This window comes from Zingiber officinale, chromosome 9B (assembly GCF_018446385.1).
Source record: "Zingiber officinale cultivar Zhangliang chromosome 9B, Zo_v1.1, whole genome shotgun sequence".
Lineage (NCBI taxonomy): Eukaryota > Viridiplantae > Streptophyta > Magnoliopsida > Zingiberales > Zingiberaceae > Zingiber > Zingiber officinale.
In genome coordinates, this window is record NC_056003.1 from 8,058,296 (window position 1) to 8,064,295 (window position 6,000).

Below are 6,000 nucleotides of genomic sequence, written 5' to 3' on the forward strand. Positions count from 1 at the left end.
GCACAATTCTAAATCTCCAATGTAACTTTCTATAATCTTTTATAAGGGATTAATAAAGTATCAACTAGCCACTTAGGGTGTATTTGATTCAAGTTATCATATATAACTTTGGCTATATGATTACTTGATAATCACATTATCAAAGTTATGAGGAATAAAATATAATCAAATATTATTTGGTTCAACCTAGATCATAAATAAAAACTTATTTGTTTAAATGTTTTAATGAATAATTTAGTTTAATATTTTACTATATTACTTTCAATTACAAAATCAACCATACATATTATTATTATTATTATTATTAAACTCTATTTTTTTCATGTTTTTTTTTATTTTTATGCATTTTTTTTTCATTTTTTGACGTTTTTTTTTCGATTTTTTATTTTTAAAGTTTTTTTTATTTTTTCCCTTTTTTTAAATTTTTTGATGTTTTTTATTTTTTCATTTTATTTTTTTAATTTTTTTTTAATTTTTACGTTTTTTTAACTTTTTTATTTTTTTTATTTTTATGTGTGTTTTTTTTATTTTTTTTTCCCATTTTTTGACGTTTTTATTTTTTTAAAAGTTTTTTTTTATTTTTTTAAATTTTTTGACGTTTTTTATTTTTTCCATTTTATATTTTTTTAAAATTTTTACTTTTTTTAACATTTTTTATTTTTTTTAAGTTTTTTTAATTGTTTTAACGTTTTTTCTATTTTTCAATTTTTTTTATTTTTTTATGTTTTATATTTTTTTTGTTTTTTTGTGTTTTTTATTATTTTCCCCTTTTTTTATTATTTTATGCTTTTTATTTTTTTTACATTTTTAAAGTTTTTTTTAAAATTTTTATTTTATCTTTAATTTTGTTTTCTTTACGTTTTTCTTTTTATCATAATTGTTTTTATCCGAAGATATTTTAAGTAAAAAAAATTCGAGGATATTTTAAGTGAAACAATTTGTTAACCTCGGAAAAAAAAATCTCAATTTTTTGAGATTTTTTTATTTCGAATTACATGTCCCTTTTACTGGACATGAAATATTACTAGAAAATCATCGATTATTTAAATTAAATAGAATTTTATTATTAACCTTGTATAGATAATTAAGATTATCAAGGATATTAAACGCACCATTAAATTATTGTTCGTTAATATCCTGTAATGTATGAAGGGAATAAATGAAGTTTACATGTGAGTAAAATGATTAAGTTACATGAATATATAAGAAATTGAAAATAATTAGTATGACTGTTATTTTATCGCATCTAATTATCCTGCAAACTAACCCTTAAGTTATAACCTCAAGTTCTTATGGTAGAGTTGTACACTTATAAGATTGTAAAACAAAAAATTAATTAAAATTTATTGATGTGTCAAAATAAATAATAGATAATATATAAATTCTATACAATTAAGAACTAAAATGAGTGTAATATGAGATTTCTAGGTCTATTAGTAGATTTTGATCGAAATCTACTAATAGATCTAGAGATCTCAGATTTCATCTATTTTAGTTTTTATGAATTTATAGAGTTGTAAGGAGTTTAAATATATTATCAATTAGTTATTTTGGCTTCTTGGAGGTGTTAAAATATAATAAGAAAGAATTGATAAAAGTCTCAACATTTGGTCTGATATAATTCAATATCAGGCCTACGTTGAACCTGATATGATACATATTAGAAGAATGAATATACAATGTCTAATAATGGAAAATTCTATTTATTTCTATGAGGATACAATAATAAAAGAGACTTAAATAAACTAATAGGTTTATCATCTGGACCAGCTAAGACCTATAGTGATTTGAAGTATGGAAGAATTAAGTGCAGATAAAAGGTTCTTCATTAGAGAAACAAAGACAATTAACTGATAATGAAATGCTCTAAAATATCAAGTTAGCAGGTTTGTGTTGAAATTATAAATTTTATGTAAAGTAAATAGTATAAAAATACTCATAGTCCACTAAAGGTTAATGACATAAATTTTAGATAAGAGCGACTTGTTAAAAGTATGTGGGTATTAATAAAACAACAAAACTATGATAAACTTGGACTGTGGCTATCATAATGTACATGTATATAAATACCTATCCGTCGCCTTTCGAAATCTACTAACAACATTCACAATGGGAAAGAGTATTTCTCCTAAATATTTATGATTTTCGTATTCATATCATCGATTAAATATCTTATTCTTTAAATATCTTAAATTTCACAATCAAACCTTCAATCAAATATTTATGAATTCCACCTATCAAATATCTCACTCTAAAATATCTTAAATTTCACAATTAAATATCTCATCAATTCTATTTAAATAATAAAAAAAACATTTCACAATTAAATATCTCATCAATTCTATTTAAATAATAAAAAAACAAACTGCTGATTTATTTAAGAAAATAAATACAATGGCGGCTGCAATAGCAAACGGTGATCCATCTTCACACACACACACAGAGATATATATATATATATATATATATATATATATTAAATATCACCGTGGAGAGAAATCATGAGACATAAAATTATGCCCATTAATTTTTTAATATCCCCATCATCTATAAGATGATCACTAAATCACTATAATAACAAATATTTAGAGAAATATCTCCTAGAAACGGAACTGACTATTTATAGACTACCAAAAGATAAAAGTATGGATCTTCTAGTCTGTATATTGTGAATCAGAAGATGATCTATTTTTTTAAACTTTTAATTTAAATAGATTTCACCTACTTATTTAATCCAAATTAAGAATCTTCATACAATGAACCATCTGTATTTGTAAATTACGGATCAAAGGATCCCAATTGGAAAAATAGAGGTTCGGTTTGATGCATCCTCTAGCCACGTGGCCTACCGACTCTTCCCCGCTGCTTCGTCGGGAGTAACTTCACCGCTTGCGGTTGTATATATTGCAAGACTAGAAGAGTAATTGACCTAGGACAAGGAAAAAGAAGATAATATTGAATAATCATAATAACATAGGAGACTAATTTTTATTTAGGTAAGATTGTTTCCTACGTCACTATCAATATCACTGATAATATTGACATAATATTTTTACTTAGTAATGAGTGAAAACTATTGCAAAAAAAAAAAAAAAAAATGGAGAAAGAGGTGACTAAAACATTATTAACATAGGAAATAAATAAAATACTAAACACTTATATTTATTATAATTATTTATTATATTTTATAAATTCTATGATAGTAACTAAATGACTTTTCATCATATTGACTATTTTTAATTATTTATTTTAGTTCAACTTGATTTTTGATCTCTTCTTTTTAGTTATCTTAAATATCTAGACAGATTGCTATGTGCTTGAGTCAAATCAGCTTGACAACAGTCTATCTCCCTTATAATATAAGCCTCTTGTATAATATACTTCACTACAAATTAATTTTCATTTTTGCTAATGATCATCACGAACATTTAATAATAATAATAATTATTATTATTATTATTATTATGATTATTATTATTATTATTAATTTCCATTTTTGCTAATGATCATGATGAACATTTAATTATTATTATTATTATTATTTAGTCCATTGAATCGATTAATTTTAGAAATAATAGATTCGATCTCACAAAAAATTTTCTACTAACTATCAATTTAAAGTGCTCATAAAATCTCATCTAAGCATTGTTAGATCGGCTTATCGGAGAAAAAAATCTTCTACCATTTTCTGTAACTAAAACTCAGTATATCTTTTAATTATCTGTTGGTGGACTTCTACCGTTGCCTAGGGCAAACCTTCAATTTACATTAGACATGAACATGTCTTCAATTTGAGATGCAATGCTTAAGCCTTGGTAATAGACATATCATAGCACATGTTAGATCATATTTTTATCTATATTTTTATGGATCAAGGATGGACCGATCGTAGTTATGATCTGATCATAATTGATTATAATCTCTCTTTGAATTCACTGTCATCCCAGGTTATAGTTTGGATCAGGACGGATGGTCGGAAGTGGGCAAGTGACCAGGTTGCTGGGCCCCAAGCAGGGGCGGCTTTCGGGTGGCCCCGACCATCTGCCTCGATCCAAACTATAACATGAGGAGGACGCACTAGTAGAATTTTGGCTTTTTACTTCGTATATTCACCGAAGTCATAGATAGATAATTACCGAAGTAAACGCACGTGAAGTAATAGGGTACTATTTTACTTCATCATATTACCGAAGTCGTATCCAGGAAAAAAGCGAAGTCTTTGACCGGTTCAAGGATGCAAAACTGGTTCAAAGTTGGACCGATGTCGAAGTAAAAAAACAGTTTTTACTTCATTTGTTTTGTAAAGTGCCGAAGTAAAAAATGATATATAACTTCACAATTTAAATGGATTGCTGAAGTAAAAAAATATCTTTTACTTCATAGGTTGTATAACATGCTGAAGTAATAGATGATATGTAACGTCACGGTTTATATTGATTGGTGAAGTAAAATTTCATCTATAACTTCACCATATTTTTTATTAATCGAAGTAGTTGGTATTATATTACTTCATAGTTTATATTTATTAACAAAGTAATTGATTGTCAAGACTTCATTATTTTGTATTATACTGAAGTAATTGATAAGATACAACTTCACAATTATTAAACTGTAGTGAAGTAAATGTTACCTTTGACTTCGACACAATTTTAATGTGACGAAGTATAAAAATATTTTTCACTTCATCAAAATTAAACAATATATATATATATATATATATATATATATATATATAAATATATATATATATATATATATATATAAATATAAAATGACAAATATCATAACAATCCAGAAATTTATCCATCAATCCACAAATATATATATATATATATATATATATATATATATATATATATATATATATATATCCATAAATCCACAAGCATAACTAAAAAATACATCCACAAACCAAAAGTGTATATCGGTATGTATGTCCAAAACTCTATAATTAAAATAAAATATTTATCCTAACGTACAAGACCCATTTAGGCACCTAGATACGAGTAGATGAATTCGCTCCATTCAATTCTGACTTCATCATATTGACATTGGTCGTAATATTGATTCTTGATTGTTCCTGCAAACTTTTATATAAAAAACAAAATACAAAAATGCATTAGATTTATAAAATCTACAAAAATGCATTAGATTTATAAAATCATTACATTCATTATATATCATAAAGAAGAAATTCACCAACTTCTCCAACTGTAGATTTTCACATTCAACTATCTCTTTCATGTACCTCATCACACAATATCTGCATTCAACAGAACCACTTTGTTTTAGATTACCCTATAATGTAATAAAAAAAGTAATGCAACAATTACAATCCAAATAATAAGAACCATCCACTCATGTCCTAATATATATGTACAATACATACCGTCAATTACTTAAAACCTGGTGCTTTAGCAATACCCTTTGAGGCATTGTACATCTTGACCTCACTACATTTTAAAAAGTAAAAAAGTTATATTTTTCATATTTACAAGTGAATGCATTCAAAATCAACATAATCTACTACCTACTTGGTCACCATAGTTTTCCATGCATCGTCTCGGTTTCTATTAGACATAGAGTCCAATAAATATATCATATTTTTATCTTCATTGACAATAGTCAAGATCCAATGGTACCTGCAAAAATAAAAATATAACATTGACTAATATGTAGTAAGAATCGATAAATAATTAAAATATTACCCAGTGTTGTATGGGATGAGGCAGATGCTGTCTCTACACACTGCTTCCAACTGATCGGCAATATGTTGTGATATGTCATGACCATCTTTACCAATTGGTCATGTAGGTATGTTGCCAGGATCCACAAATGAAACATAATCAGACTATAAATATGCAGATTTTATGCCCATTTAATTTTTTTGGGTAAATTTTGTATTCTATAGACTATACTATTTCTTAATTAAGTTAATGCTATTCAACTAATTGTCATCCTATATGAACTGGTATGATTTCCAATTTAAGGTTAAACGAA